Below are 15876 nucleotides of genomic sequence, written 5' to 3'. Positions count from 1 at the left end.
AATGAAGCACTTTCTTTTTTCTTCTGAGAATTTCTATGATCCAGTAGCATAGGCCATGTAGGAGCAAGACACAAACCCCAAATAAGCAGTTGAAAAAGATACCGATGACTCCAATAGTAGTGATAATAAGGCTACTCATTTGCTTTACAGCTTGGCCAATACATGAGGATAAGTCTAACTATGCTTAGTTTTTTCTCCCTGGGTTTCTGACTCAGGGAGCCAAAGTCTACTTCTGCAATCACATATTTTGGTAAGAAATGACTGGCTCTATAAAGGTTACAGTCTCCATAATATATTGTTTTCCTTTTTTTCTAAATATTAACTCACTTCTGCCCTGTCACTTAAACTTCTGTCTGAAAAATAAGAAACATGGATTTTTTTAAAAAAATGACTAACATTTTTAATCCTGAGAAATAGTTAAAGTTGTCAAGATTATATAGTTTTTCAGCAGTAATGATTGAGCTACAAACAGTTTACAAGTCACTTTGAAATACATATTGTAAGATTATTAAGCTCCCCCAAACAAACTATGTATGTATGATATTCATCAGATTAATATTTAAATTTAAGTAGGTGACTTTAGTTTCTGGCCATACAGCAATGTATATAATGAAAACATCTACCAGGACATGAAATTTGGCAAAAAATAATATCTGTATATGTTTATAAATATATACAGGTATATATTTCTATATGTGCACATAGGTATATATGGTATATTCGGGTATCTAGATATGAGTATATCATATATATTTTTAATGCATAGATGAATTTTAAAAACTGAGAGTATTATTAGCATCCAAAACCAAGGAAGAATGAATACTAAGAAATAAAAGCTCCAAATCTACTAGGTTAGTAGCAATTTAGTGATTTATATTTAGTAAAATATAGACATACTTTGAAAAAAATAGTACTTTATTATATTAAATATATTAAAAGATTGAAAATATTAAAACTAGAAAAGCTATTGTTTACAAATACACATAAATTGTTATTGGATGACTATTTCAACCATGATAGTATGAAATTACTACATCACACATGAAATAATTTAGTGATAATTTTAGTTCCATTGTAAAATGAAGTGATAGTGAAGTTCTGCTTCTTCAGATATTGAGAAGAAAATGATTCAAAATTTAAGGTCTGTATTTGTCAGGGATCTCCAGAAAAACAGAGCCATATGATATGTGTGTATTTTTGCATGCGTGTGTGTGTTTGTGTGTGTGTGTACAATCATTTGCCACAAAACAATGTTTCAGTCAATGATGGACTGCATGCAGGATGATATGTCATATGTGATATATACTGTATTTTTACTGTATCTCTTTCATATTTAATTATGTTTAGGTATGACAATACTCTTCTATTCCAGTTGTCTACAATGTTTAGTACAGTAGTAAGCTGTACACGTTTGTAGCCTAGGAGCAATGGGCCATACCGCATGGTGCAAGTTTGCAGTAAGCTACACTATCTAGGTTTGCAGAAGTACACTCTATAACATTGACACAATGGTGAAATCACCTAACAACACTTTTTTCAGAATGTTTCGTCATCTGTTAAGTGATGCCTAATTGTGTGTGTATACACACACACACCCCCCCCCCAAGGGGAGAGATTTATTTTAAGAAATTGGCTCAGGCCATTGATTATGGAAGCCAGAAAGGTCAAAATCTACTGGGTGCACAAGCAGGCTGGAGATTCAGGGAAAAGTTGATATTGATGCCTGCGTTTGAATTCTTTCCTATGTCTCTGGGGGCCTCAGTCTGTTTTGTCTTAATCAAACGTCAACTGATTGGATGAGGCCAACCCACATTACGTAGAGTAGTCTGCTTACTCAAAGTCTACTGATGAAACTATTAATCTCATCTAAAACGTGCCTTCATGCAACATCCAGTCTGGTATTTGACTAAATATTTGTGTACTGGAGTCTGGCCAATTTGACACATATACTTAACCATCATAAGGACATGAAGTGAAATAGGACTGCCACAAGGATTATTGAATGTATTTCCAAAATCGCAATATATTTGTTTTTTGAAATGATTGCCTTCTTCAACCAGAAAAATAGTTTTGATGAGAAAATGAGAAGTGGAGGTCTTCCACTATTGTCTGGAGCATGGGTTGGAAAACTAGAACCTGAGGGTCGAATCCCATTAGCCACCCGTTTTGTAAATAAAGTTTTATTGGAACATAGTCACACTCACTCACTTAAGCATTGTCTTCTGGTGCTTTCATGCTACAAAGGCAGAATCAAATAGTTGCCACAGAAACTGTGTGATCCAAAGACTAAAATATTTACCATATATTTATTTACAGAAAATGTTTGCTAATCCCTGGTCTAGAGTTCAAATCTCCATATATTACTTGAACTTTCCAGAATTCGAAACTATAGAACTGGTAAGGTCCAGTACGAGAGGTTAAGCCATATTATTTGAAGATAATTTTGTCATGCTTCTACTCTGTCAAGCTATGAAAAAATACTTCAGTTTGTGCTAGAGTGTACCCTCAGTAATTCTGAGGTAATTATAGTTTTTGGTTGAATGAAATGGGCATGAGAATGTTTTATTACCTTTAGAGACTACAAATGAGGTTTTCAAGGGACTATTTTTGTACTTGAGACATAACTGTTCACTGCAAGAGCTTTACTAAATATTTAAAAAGTCCGAGTTACTGCTCTCAAGACTTGTAAAATATATCCTTGGAACAAACTACTAAATTATGCAAACTGTGTGGGTTTTAAAGTGTGACCAGATAGGCTGTTAGGAAATTAAACTCTCAACTAGTTTTCCAGTTGGAGGCAACTTACGCTTTTTAATCACAAACTTACCACATCCCACTATATTTTGCATAGAGAATAATGCATTCAATAATTTTGGCTTCAAAGGCTAAAGTGGTCATGAAAATTCAGTGTTTGTAGCCACTCAAACTAATTGTTCCATTGAAAATATAATGAAGAAGCCATAAAGGAATTCATAGATTTTTCAAAGTGCTGGAGCAATAAATGATCCCTCGTGTTTCCTCTTTGAAACATTATTTTCTGTGCTTCACAGCTCTTACTAACAGAATGAGAAATATTCAAGATGTATTTATGCATTAAAGGAATATGGACATTCCTGGCCAAGGCACAGATGGTGAGAATTAAAGTTCATTCCCGGGGACAAAATTCAATATATGAATATAAAGAAGCTGATAACTGATTTTAAAAGAAGTTAACTGTAGAGTGTAAAATCTTTCTAAAAAGCATGTGAAGCTATTACAGTATTACCAGGTGATTTCATAGATCATTTTAAAGACAGATTATGTTTATTTTTAGTGTATAAAATTGTTAAGCTGGTGCTTGCGCTATTTGGAAAGTAATATACAAAGCACTTATGCCAATTTGGAAGAGAAAGAAACGAATTACTTATATTACAATAAAAGGTTATATTATGTTTGGTGTCTTAGCTAAACTGTTGTTGTTGATACCAAATATTAGCTCCTTCTATTAAATCAGCTCCACTCAATTAGTAACAATTAGTCTGTGTTCAAATTATCATCATTTTAATGGCCATATTTAGGCCAGGCATAATTTTTAAAATTGTTTTTTGTTTGTTTCCTAATTCATCAAGAATTAATTTGCTAATTTTTGTATTAAATAATGCAAAATATAAAGTCTATTTTTAAAATGACCTTTATAACTATATGTTACATACCAGCTATATATCTAAGGTATTGATTTTACAAAGAAAGAATGATATATGTGGCTGTCAAAATACTAAGATGAACTCGAATGACAAAAGCTATTGAATAATCTCTTCCATTGAGTGTGATCAGGAACTCTGAGTATGATGAGATATCACTCCAATAATTATGTTACATGGCACAGTTGTCTAAGAAAAGATCATTTTTGGTGGGCCTGCACTAATCAAGTAAAACATTAAAAGGCTGGCCATCTCCCTGACACAGAGATTTTAAGTTAGAGCATTTAAAGCATTAGAGAGACTTATTTATTTATTTTAACTTTTATTTGAGGTTCAGGGATACATGTGCCCATTTGTTATGTAGGGAAATTGCATGTCTTGAGGATTTGGTGTACAGATTATTTCACTACGTAGATAAACAAAGTACTCAATGGGTAGTTTTTTTGATCTTCACTTTCCTCTCTCCCTCCCCAATCAAGTAGGCCCTGGTGACCATTGCTCCATTCTTCGAGTCCTTATGTACTTAATGTTTAGCTCCCACTTATGAGTGAGAACATGTGGCATTTAGTTTTCTGTTCCTGCGTTATTTTGCTTAAGATAACGGCCTCCAGCTCCGTCCATGTTGCTAAAAAAAAAAAAAAAAAAAAAAAAGATGTTATTCTTTTTCATGGCTGCATAGTATTCCATGGGGTATATGTACCACATTTTTAATTCCATTTTGCCATTGATGAACATTTATCTTGATTCCATATCTTTGCTATCGTTAAATAGTGCTGCCATGAGAATACACATGTATGTGTCTTTAGGGTGAAATGATTTATGTTCCTTTGGGCATATACCCAATAATGAGATCACTGGCTTAGATGGTAATTCTGCTTTACATTCTTTGAGAAATCGCCAAATTGCTTTCCATTATGGCTAAACTAATTTACATTAACATTGGCAGTATATAAGCATTCTCTTTCCTCCACAACCTAACTAGCATCTGTTATTATTTTATTTTATTTTATTTTACTTTTTAATAGCCATTCTAACTGGTGTGAGATGGCATCTCTTTGTGTTTTGATTTTCATTTTTCTAATGATTAGCGATGTGGACCATTTTTCTCACATGCTACTTGGCCACATGTATGTCTTCTTTTGATTGTCTGTTCATGTAGTTTTCCTATTTTTTTAATGGGAAATTTTTTTTTGCTTATTGATTTATTTACATTCTTTATAGATTCTGGATATTCAACTTTTGTCAGATCCATGGGTTGGGAACCTGTAGGATCTCTGCTTGCTCTGTTGATAGGTTCTTTTGCTGTGCAGAGCTTTTCAGTTTAGGTCTCATTTGTCCATTTTTGTTTTTGTTGCAATTCCTTTTGTCATCTTCATCATGAAATCTTTGCAAGGTCCTATGTCCAGATGAGAATTTCCTAGGATGTCCTCCAGAGTTTTTATAGTTTTAGATTTTACATTAAAGTCTATAATCCATATTGAGTTGATTTTTATATAATCTGCTAAGAAAGGAGTCCAGTTTCAATCTTCTGCATATGGCTAGCTAGTTATTCCAGTACCATTTATGGAATAGGGAGTCCTTTCCCATTCTTGATTTTGTTGACTTTGTCACAGATCACATGGTTATAGGTTTGTGGTGTGGTATTATGTTGGTCTCTGTTCTGTTCTGTTGGTCTATATGTCTGTTTTTGTGCCAGTACCTTGCTGTTTTGATTACAGTAGCTTTGAACAGTTTGAAGTTAGGTAATATGATACCTCTGGTTTTGTTCTTTTTGCTTAGGATTGTCTTGGCTCTCCAAGCTTTTTTTTTTTTTTTTTTTTTTTTTTTTGAGGGGGTTCCATATAAAACATTTGAAATAGCTTTTGTTTTTCTAATTCCGTGAAAAATGCCATTGATAGTTTTATAGAAATAGCATTGAATCTATAAATTGCTTTGGGCAGTATAGACATTTTAACAATATTAATTCTTCCTATCCATGAGCAAGGAATGCTTTTCCATTTGTTTGTGTCATCTCTGATTTCCTCAAACAGTATTTTGTAATTCTCATTGTAAAGATCTTTAAACTACCTGATTAGCTGTATTCCTAGTTATTTTATTCTTTTTCGAGTCATTTTGAATGGGAAGGTGTTCTTTATTTGGACCTAAACTTGAATGTTGCTAGTGTATAAGAATGCTACTGATTTTTGTACAGTGATTTTGTATCCTCAAACTTTGCTGAAGATGCTTATGAGAACAAGGAGCCTTTCAGCAGAGACTATGGGGTTTCCTTTTTTTTTTTCTTTTTTTATTTTTATTTATTTATTTTTTATTATTATTATACTTTAAGTTCTAGGGTACATGTGCATAATGCGCAGGTTTGTTACATATGTATACTTGCGCCATGTTGCTGTGCTGCACCCATCAACTCGTCAGCACCCATCAACTCGTTATTTACATCAGGTATAACTCCCAATGCAATCCCTCCCCTTTCCCCCCTCCCCATGATAGGCCCCGGTGTGTGATGTCCCCCTTCCCAAGTCCAAGTGATCTCATTGTTCAGTTCCCACCTATGAGTGAGAACATGCGGTGTTTGGTTTTCTGTTCTTGTGATAGTTTGCTAAGAGTGATGGTTTCCAGCTGCATCCATGTCCCTACAAAGGACACAAACTCATCTTTTTTATGGCTGCATAGTATTCCATGGTATATATATGCCACATTTTCTTAATCCAGTCTGTCACTGATGGACATTTGGGTTGATTCCAAGTCTTTGCTATTGTGAATAGTGCCGCAATAAACAAACGTGTGCATGTGTCTTTATAGCAGCATGATTTATAATCCTTTGGGTATATACCCAGTAATGGGATGGCTGGGTCATATGGTACTTCTAGTTCTAGATCCTTGAGGAATCGCCATACTGTTTTCCATAATGACTGAACTAGTTTACAATCCCACCAACAGTGTAAAAGTGTACCTATTTCTCCACATCCTCTCCAGCACCTGTTGTTTCCTGACTTTTTAATGATTGCCATTCTAACTGGTGTGAGATGGTATCTCATTGTGGTTTTTATTTGCATTCCTCTGATGGCCAGTGATGATGAGCATTTTTTCATGTGCCTGTTGGCTGTATGAATGTCTTCTTTTGAGAACTGTCTGTTCATATCCTTTGCCCACTTTTTGATAGGGTTTTTTTTTTCTTGTAAATTTGTTTGAGTTCTTTGTAGGTTCTGGATATTAGCCCTTTGTCAGATGAGTAGATTGCAAAAATTTTCTCCCATTCTGTAGGTTGCCTGTTCACTCTGATGGTAGTTTCTTTTGCTGTGCAGAAGCTTTTTAGTTTAATTAGATCCCATTTGTCATTTTTGGCTTTTGCTGCCATTGCTTTTGGTGTTTTAGACATGAAGTCTTTGCCCATGCCTATGTCCTGAATGGTACTACCTAGGTTTTCTAAGTATACAATTATATCATCTGCAAACGGATAGTTGACTTCCTCTCTTCCTATTTGGATGCTTTTTGTTGATTTCAATTTGCCTGATTGCTCTGGCCAGTACTTTCAACATGATGTTGAATAGGAGGGGTGAGGGAGAGCATCCATCCTTTTCTTATTTCAGTTTTCAAGAAAAATGCTTCCAGCTTTTGCTCATTCAGTGTAATGTTGGCTGTGGATTTATCATAGGTGGCTCTTATTCTTTTGAAGTATGTTCCTTCAATGCTTACTTTGTTGAGGGTTTTAAAAATGAAACAATGTTATATTTTATCAAAAGCCTTTTCTTCATCTCTTGAGATAATCATGTAGTTTGTGTTGTTAGTTCTGTTGATGTGATGAATCACATTTATTGATGTGGATCTGTTCATCTGACCTTGCTTCCTGGGATAAAGCCTACTTGGTTATGGTAGATTGGCTTTTTGATGTGGTGTGAGATTCTGTTTGCCAGTATTTTGTTGAGGATTTCTAGATCTATGTTCATCAAGGATACTTTCCTGAAATTTTGTTTTTGTTGTATCTCTGCTAGGCTTTAGTATCAGTATGATTATTAACCTCATGGAATGAGTTGCGATGGAGTTACTCCTTCTCTATTTTTCTGGAATAATTTCAGTAGGAATGATACCAATTCTTCTTAATACATGTTGTAGAATTCAGCTGTGAATGTGTCTGGTCCTGAGATTTTTTCTGGTTGGTAGGCATTTTATTACTCATTCAATTTCAGAACTCACTTTGGTATTCAGTTTCTTTCTGGTTGAATATTGGGAGGTTGAATGTTTCCAGGAATCTATCAATTTTTTTTTTCTAGCCCGTATGATAGAAGAGGTGTTTGTAGTAGTCTCCAAGGATTTTTTGTATTTTTGTGGGGGTCAGAGGAAATGTCTATTTTATCGTATCTAATTGTGTTTATTTGGATCTTCTCCTTTTTTCTCAATTAGTGTAGATAACAATCTATGTATTTTATTATTACTCTCAAAGAACCAACTGATGGATTCATTGATCTTTTTTATGGTTTTTCACATCTCAATTTCCTTTAATTCAGCTCTGATTTTGGTTATCTCTTGTCTTCTGCTAGCTTTGGGGTTCATTTGTTCTGGTTTCTCTAGTTTCTCTAGTTCTAGTTAGGAGGTTAGGTTATTAATTTGAGATTTTTCTAACATTTTGATGTGGGTATGTAGTGCTATAATCTTTCCTTTTAACACTTCAACTGTATTCCAGATATTTTGATATGTGTTATCTTCATTCTCATTAGTTTTGTAGAATATCTTGATTTCTGTATGAATTTTATTATTTACCTAAAACTCATTCAGGAGCAATTTGTTTAATTCTCATGTAATTGTAGTATTTTAAGAAATTTTCTTATATTGATTTCTATTTTTATTGTGCTTTGGTCTTATAGTTTGATTTGTAGAATTTCATTTATTTAGCTTGCTGAGGATTGTTTTATGTCTAATTATGTGGTCATTTTAGGGTATTTTAGAGTGTGTGCCATGTGGCAATGAGAAGAATGTATATTCTGTTGTTTTGGAGTGCAAAGTCCTGTAGGTGTCTGTTAGCTCCATTTGGTCAAGTGTCAAGTACGGGTCCTAAGTGTCTGTTAGTTTTGTGCTTCAATGATCTGTCTAATATGGTCAGAGGAGTGCTAAATTCTCCCACCATTACGTGTGTTTATCTAACTCTATTTCTAGGTCTCTAAAAACTTTGCTTTATAAATCTGGGTGCTTCTGTGTTAAATGCAATATATATTTAGGATAGCTGGAGCTTCTTGTTGAATTGAGCCCTTTATCATTATGTCAATCTCTTCTTTGTCTTTTTTGATCTTTTTTGCTTGTTTGTTTAAATTCTGTTTTGTCTGCATTAGAGTAGCAGCCCCTTCCTTTTTCTGTTTTCCATTTGCTTGCTAGAATTTTCTCCATTCCCTTATTTTGAGCCTATGGGAATCATTGCATGTGGAACGGGTTTCTTTAAGACAGCATTCAGTTAGGTCTTGCGTATTTATTCAGTTTGCCACTTTTTGCCTTTTAATTGGGGCATTTAGCCCATTTATATTCAAGGTTACTATTGATATATGTGGATTTGATCCTTCATTATGCTGTTAGTTGGTAATTCTACAGACTTGTTCGTATGGTTGCTTTATAGCATCAATAGTCTACGTACTTCAGTGTGTTTTTGTAGTGAATGACAATGGTCTTTCCTTTCCATATACAACTCCCTTCAGGACCTTTGGTAAGGCAGGTCTGATGGTAGTGAATTCCCTTAGTATTTGTTTGTCTGAAAAGGATCTTATTTCTCCTTCATTTATGGAGCTTAGTTTGGTTGGAAACGAAATTCTTAGTTGGAAATGCTTTTAAGAGTACTGAATACTTTGAAGATTGATGGGCCATGTGATAGGGGACCACCAATTGCCTTTAGGAAATGAGACTAGCTCACATTTGACTTGCAGCAAGTAAGCAGGAATCTCAGTACTAAATCATGAAAAACGTGAAATCTGCCTCTATCATGTGAGTTAGGAATAGTTTCCAGAAGCTCCAGAGAAGATGCCTTGATATCAAAGCTGAAGTCTTACTATTTGCTTTGTGAGACACTGAAAAGAATGCAGCCATGCCATGTTCAGACTTCTGTCCTGTATAATGGAGATGTAAAAAATGTGTGTATGTTTGTTTCTTTAATTGGTAAATTTATGGTACTTTCTTTACAGCAACAAAAAACTGAAACAGTAGTTCTCTTACATTGCAAAAGTACCTTAATTAGGACCTATTATATATCAGGAATTATGAATATGGATAATTGAATATTATAGCCTCCCTGATCAAGAGGAGCTTAGAGCCTGGTGAAGATCTATTCAGTTCTTGCGTTGTAGAAGCCATTCTAAAAGGATTAACTCATGTAAACCTTATTACTCTCCTATTATATAGTTACTGTTAACCCCTTTTATGAATGCACCAGTCTCAGGGAGTCGGAAATAGCTAGGAAGTAGCAGAGCTACATTGCAAATGTAATTCCAAGTTCTTTTCCCTCATGTTTATTATTAATATATCATCTAGTGATAAGAGAGCAATAGACATGATAAAATAGTAAATAAAATGTACTAAAATCTTAAAATATGTTCAATGAAATAGTGATGATTATAAGCACTAATGAGCCGGAGGAATAATATAGTTTGGCTGCATGTCCACCCAAATCTCATCTTGAATTGTAACTCGCACAATTCCCATGCATCCTGGAGGAACTTGGTGGGAGGTAATTGAATTATGGGAGCAGGTCTTTCCCGTGCTATACTCGTGACAGTGAATAAGTTTCAAGAGATCTGGTGGTTTTAGAAATGGGAGATTCTCTCCACAAGCTCTCTTGTCTTGTCGCTGCCATGTGAGATGTGCCTTTTACCTTCTGTCTCCAACTGTGAGGCCTTCCCAGCCATGTGGAACTGTAAGTCCATGAAACCTCTTTTTCTTCTCAGTCTGGGGTATGTCTTTATCAGCAGTGTGAAAATGAACTGTGTAGTACATTGATACAACAGACTGGGGCACTGCCGAAAAGATAACCAAAAATGTGGCAGTGACTTTGGAACTGGCTAACAGGCAGAGGTTGAAACAGTTTGGAGGGTTAAGAAGAAGACGGGCAAATGCAAGTAAGTTTGGAACTTCCTAGGGATTTGTCGAATGGCTTTGACTAAGATGCTGATAATGATATAGACAATGAAATCCAGGCTGACGTAGTCTCAGATGGAGATAAGGAACCTGTTGGGAATTGGACCAAAAGTGACTCTTGCTATGTTTTAGCAAAGAGACTGGTGGCATTTTGCCCCTGCCCTAGATTTGTGGAAATTTGAACTTGAGAGAGATCATTTAAGGGTATTTGGTGGAAGAAATTTCTAAGCAGCAAAGCAGTTAAGAAGTGATTTGGGTGTTGTTAAAGGCATTCAGTTTTATAAGGAAATTAGAGAATAAAGTTTGTAAAATTTACAGCCTGACAATATGATAGAAAAGAAAATCTTATTTTCTGAGGATAAATTAATGTTGGCTGCAGAAATTTGCGTAAGTAATGAGGAGCTGAATGTTAATCCCCAAGACAATGGGGAAAATGTCTCCAGGGCATGTCAGAGACTTTTGTGGCAGCCCCTTCCATCACAGACCCAGAGGTTTAGGAGGAAAAAGTGGTTTTGTGGGCCAAGCCCAGAGTCCCAGTGTTGAGTGCAACCTTGGGACTTGGTTCCCTGCCTTCCAGACATTCCAGCCATGGCTGATAGGGGCCAACATAGAGCTCAGTCTGTGGCTTCAGAGGGTGCAAACCCCAAGCTTTGGCAACTTCCACATGGTGTTCAGCCTGTGAGTACACAGAAGTCATGAACTGAGGTTTGAGAACATCCACCTAAATTTCAGAGGATGTATGGAAACGCCTGGATGCTCAGGCAGAAGTTTGCTGCAAGGCCCTCATTGAGAACCTCTGCTGGAGTAGAGCACTGCAGAAAGACTGGGGCATTGCCTAGTGGAGTTGTGAGAAGAGGGCCACCATCCTCCACACCCCAGAATGGCAGATCAATTGACAGTTTGCATTCTTCATCTGGAGAAGTCACAGACGCTCAATGTCAGCCCGTGAAGGCAGCTAGGAGGGGAGTCTATACCCGGCAAAGCCACAGGAGCAAAGCTGCTCAAGACCATGGGAACCTCCCTCTTGCATCAGCATGACCTGGATGTGAGACATGGCATCAAAGGAGATCGTTTTGGAGTTTTGAGATTTTACCACCCTACTGGATTTCAGATTTGCATGGGGCCTGTAGCCTCTCTGTTTTGGACAATTTCTCCCATTTGGAGCGGCTATATTTACCGAATTCCTGTAACCTGTACCCATTGTATCAAGGAAATAATTAAGTTACTTTTTATTTTACTACCTCATAGGCAGAAGGGTTTCAGAAGGGTTTCAGATGTTTCAGATGAGACATCAGACTGTGGAATTTCGAGTTAATGCTGAAATGAGTTAAGACTTTGGAAGGCATGATTGGTTTTTAAATGTGAGGACATGAGATTTGGGAGGGTCTAGGCACAGAATGATATGGTTTGGCTGTGTCCCCACCCAAATCTCATCTTGAATTGTAACTCCCACCATTCCCATGTGTCGTGGGAGCAACCTGGTGGGAGGTAATTGAATTCTGGGGACAGGTCTTTCCCAAACTCTTCTCGTGATAGTCAATAAGTCTCATGAAATCTGATGGTTTTAAAAATGGGAAATTCCCCCAGACAAGCTCTCTTCTCTTGTCTGCTGCCATGTGAGATGTGCTTTTCACCTTACACTATGATCGTGAGGCCTCCCCAGCCACATGGAACTCTAAATCCATTAAACCTCTTTTCCTTCCCAGTCTCAGGTACGTCTTTGTCAGCAGCGTGAAAATGGACTAATACAAGAAAAAAGAAACATTTAAAAGACAAATATTGTAGCATATTTGTAGAAGTGTGACTTGATTAATTTGCTACTATTAGAGTTTGAATTACGTATTATTTTCTAAAAAGCTATTTAGAAATAAATTAAAAACAGTAAGAATCCATGGGTCATATGTAAGTGACAATAATTCTGAAACAAAGAGAAAGTAACCTGACATTTTTAGAGAATAAAAAATTTTTAAATAACCAAAAAATAACATTAGATAGTTTCCTTAATCCAGAATAAAAATAAAGTAATATAAAATTCATAGCATAGGTTTTTAACAAATCATTATTTATTTATTCTAGTTTATAATATAAATTGTTGATACTAGCTATTGATGAAAAATTGAAAATAAATTTTGAATCTATACCATGATTTCTTCCAATTTGGGTAAAAGTTTAAAAAGAATTTCCTGAGCTTACTGAAATTGCTTTGCATGTTTTTCTTCTATTTTCATTAATACACTTTTTCAGATTGGTTTATCCTACAAGTAGTGAAAAAATAAGACATAGAAACTAGCTATACAGTATCAGCTGCTGTACCATTGTCATCTAGATTAGATAAATTAACAAATAAGGCAGCTCATTACATAGAATTTTAATATCTATGTGCATAGTGTTCATTCAAAATGTGCAAACACACTTTTACTATGAATAATTTCATTTTACTTACAGCATTTTATTTAATACTGTAGAAGATCAAAAGTTATAAGTGTAAGAACCATTTTCATATTGATTAGCGTATAGGTTCTTTTCTGTGATTTTTTATCATAAGTTTTTACTATTTTATTGAAATATACTTTCATAATAAAAATGTAATTTAATAGTAAAATGTGATGTTTGCAACTTGAGTATACATGTTATTATTTCATTTTTTCTAATTCTTATTTGTTTATTTATTTTATGAAAGTATTGATTCATGAGAAAATAGTGGGGCTATTGCTTCTATTCAGGAAAAAATAAGCATCAGGGAAAAAAAAAAACAACTGATTCAGTTGAGAGACAGTAGAGATGTACATTTTTTAAAATGCTCTGAAAATTTAGACATTAATGGTTTGCTAAAGAGTTATTTTAACTAAGAAAACAGGTAGTCTCAAAGGAAGGACACTGAACAACTTGCCAAGCAGGAGTAGTGATGACAGCATCCCATAAAGATGGGAGATGGGATATTAGAATTACATAGCCTTTCACCCGTGCCAAGGATTAATACCTGATGTGAACCACGGAAGTGGGAAAAAAAAAATCAGTTGTTAGAACTCAATTATCACAGTATTGTTCTTCAGCATTTGAAATCCCTGAAGCAAGTATGATCCTAGGAATATCCTGTGGTTTTGAATGCCAAGATGTGGATGAATGAGGGCCAGTTCAGCCTATGTAATTCATAGTTGGTTCTCACATGTGGTTTCTTTGCCTGTGAAGCCAAAAGACAAAAACCAGGAGACACTCTCCAGGGTATGCCAAAAATCAAATCAGGATGGCAAATGCCCAGAAGGACTCCAAACCAAGGGAATATATGGCCAATATAAGTCAAAGAAATGAGCTAAAATTAGAAGTAACCAATGAGAAAGTGAGAAATTATAATTGTAATAAGAAAATAACAATAACAATGACAATAATAATAACATATAACATACATTGATTGCTTGTCCTTGACATTGTCCTAAGCACTTTATGCATGTTGAATCATTTAAGAATCTTACACGATTATGAGATAGACCTGTGATCACAATATTTTTAATTACAGAAGAAGAGACTAAGCTACAGTGAGGATGAAAACCTGTCTACATTCCAGAATAAAAAGAAAGAATGAATGTAAAGTCGGTTTGGGGAAATTCGCCATAGTTATGCTTGTGAAAGTATACTGGATTTGTTTAAAGAGTAAACAAGCAGGTACATCGGCTATTTGGATTCAGTGTGTAAAGATATTTGAGTAGTGTACTAAGCCATTTGAATTTCATTATATATCCCTGATCAAATATCTCCACAATTTCTTCTTTAATAAGAAATATAAAATGATCTAATGATTAGAGTTTAAAAAGTACACTAACTACAGTAAGGTTTCATGATTACTACATTGTTGAATATGCTCAAGCAGTCTGGGAGACTGTTAAGTGTTGCTTTGGAGGAGATTTCTACTTGGGGTGAGTAGTCTTAATAATATCCCCCATGTAAATTCTAACTTTCACTCTTATCCAAGGCACTTATTGTCTTTTGAAGAAAGAAATACTTCTCTAATAAAATATATGACTAATTACAACTTTTAAAAAATTGTATGCTCTATTGTAATGTGGGATGTTATGTGGGATTTCACTTAACATTTAGAATGCTAATAACTTATTCTGATATACTCCTAACCCTCAATATATTTTCACTTTGATTGAAGGAATCGTTGAGTTATTAAACTGAACTCCAATTATGTGTGTGTGTGTGTGTGTGTGTGTGTGTGTGTAAGATATGAGAGAGAAACTATATATTGTGATTTTTCATTTTCTAATCCAGCCAGCCACTACTGATTGTTGAAAATCACCTTTTTATCTCTAGTTTTCAATGTGCCTTTGTATCTGTTTTCAAAAAGTTGTCATTCATTGAGATAGAAACCAGAGTAGAGAGAGAATAAATTTAATTTTGAGAGTGAGATGTGTGTTGGATTATAAGCATATTTAGGGGGAGTGAAGCAGGGGAGAGGAGTGTTGAATATTAAGTTTAGTTTTGAGTTTGCTATGCTTGAAGAATAACAGTCATTTTTTTTTTCCACAAAGTTGTAAACAGTCCAAGAGATTGTTAGAAAGATTTTAGTTGGTGTTACAGATTTGGAATGATTCTGTGTACAGATGATAATTCAGGGAATGGGAATAAATTTTCCAGAGGATGAATGCCGAATAATTTGAGACCCTGGAGGGAACACAAGCTCCAGGACATGGTGGTGAAAAAGGATTGGTATAATAGTGTCCTTCTTCAGTTGGAGAAGCAGTGATGTGATTTAGATAGACCTTGGAACCTTGGGTGTTAGTCGACAAAGATATTTGTTTCATGTCTGGTCATAAACTTAGGGGATTTGCAGTTAAGCAGGTCCGGATTAAATCCTGGTTTTATCTTGCAAATATCTCCAATTATAGATTGCTCACTCTTCATCAATCTACTACCCTTTTCTGAGCAATTTTCACCTCTCCTCTAATTGTCTCCTATCCTCCTTGCCACCTTTCACACACCCAGTCTGCTTTCGATATAGAAGTTCATAAAATATTTTTAAAGAGTAACTTACTTTTTATTTTTATCTATCTTAAACAATCTAGTAGCTTCCTATCTCACTTTTAATAAA

The sequence above is a fragment of the Papio anubis genome, chromosome 3 (genome assembly GCF_008728515.1).
Source record: "Papio anubis isolate 15944 chromosome 3, Panubis1.0, whole genome shotgun sequence".
Classification (NCBI taxonomy): domain Eukaryota; kingdom Metazoa; phylum Chordata; class Mammalia; order Primates; family Cercopithecidae; genus Papio; species Papio anubis.
The sequence above is the reverse complement of the archived record's forward strand: the minus strand, read 5'-3'. Positions refer to the sequence as shown.